Here is a 1,429-nt window from a genome sequence, read left to right on the forward strand (position 1 = left end):
GCAAAACTCCAAAGATGAAGGACCATCAAAAGAAGAAGTTTCAAAGAAAAGTGAAGACAAGACCATGAGTGCTCCCCGTTTGCATAAACCATGTTTTATGGTTGATCATTATAGCCGGAAGGATGAGAGGAAGAAGTCGGAATTCCAATGGAAAAAGAAAGTTGATGATGCTCCATCAAAAGAGCAAGAGAATAGTGACAAAGAGAGCTTGAAAAGCTCACCCATGACAAGTGAAGAGGATGGCCTTGTTGGCCAAAACAAGGAAGAAGGAGAGTTGTCACTATCAACTCAAGAGATTTTTAATGATCAAGTAGACGAAGTTTGCGGTCTTTGGGACGATGATTTTGAAGGGATTTTCAATCCCTACATTGGTAATGCTATCGATCAAGACCAACATGAAGGACAACAAGTGCAAAGATCTATTGAAGATCTTTATCATGATAATGAACAAACTTTTGACTACTTCTTCAAGGTGTTGAGCAACATCAACAACACCTTGGCCATGCCCCCATGACATCTCACTAAGGATGAGAGTTTGGTGGAGTCCACTCCAAACCACCATTTGTAAATATTTCTAACTCCCTAACTTGCATTTTAATTCTTACATTGCATTTTTGTCATTTTTGTATTTTTGTGCCTTGATCAAGATATTCATCATTTTTGAGAGAAGTGAGGGAGGGACTAATGATTTTATTGATGTGTAGTGCTTTAACTTAGTGTGGGGATAGCAAATGCCTAGGCTATTCATGCCTTTGTAGTGCCACTACAATGAAGAACACGGGATTTGAAGAATGAAAATGACACGGGATATGCAAGTGCACGGATGGACCTTAATCCGGGTAGACCAGGAGGAATCCGAGCGGCTTCTGGGTAATCCGCTCGTCTTATAGGAATCCGAGCGTCTGTGGAGGAATCCGTCCGTCTAAATGAGCTGCAAAATGAAAAAAATTGGTCTGTAAGAGAATCCGAGCGTCCGAGCTGAGAAGACGCTCGTCTGAAATTGGCCGCTCGTCGTTGTAGAAAGACGCTCGTCTTTCTGCTAGTGCACATTAAGCAAAGTTCCTGTAAGAGAATCCGCTTGTCTTTGAGGAAAGCCGCTCGTCCTGAATTGCAGAATCCGCTCGTCTTCACTGAAAGACGCTTGTCTTTAGGCGAGTTTTCCTGAAGCCAATTTGAGCAGAATCCGAGCATCGCGACGGGAATCCGCTCGTCTCCCCCTGCTGTTTTGAATTTTTTGGGTGTTTTAATACCCCTTCCCACATTCATTCATTCATTCAAACACTACCCATAAACCCAAAAACTCTCATCCTCTCCATCACCAAAAACAAAATTTACTCAACCAAATTCAACAAAATCAAATTCAAACTTCCTTACAACAACAATTAATCACTCCTTTTGCAACAATAATCAATCCAAGCACCAAAATCTT

The sequence above is a fragment of the Silene latifolia genome, unplaced genomic scaffold, assembly GCF_048544455.1.
Source record: "Silene latifolia isolate original U9 population unplaced genomic scaffold, ASM4854445v1 scaffold_335, whole genome shotgun sequence".
In the NCBI taxonomy this organism is placed as follows: domain Eukaryota; kingdom Viridiplantae; phylum Streptophyta; class Magnoliopsida; order Caryophyllales; family Caryophyllaceae; genus Silene; species Silene latifolia.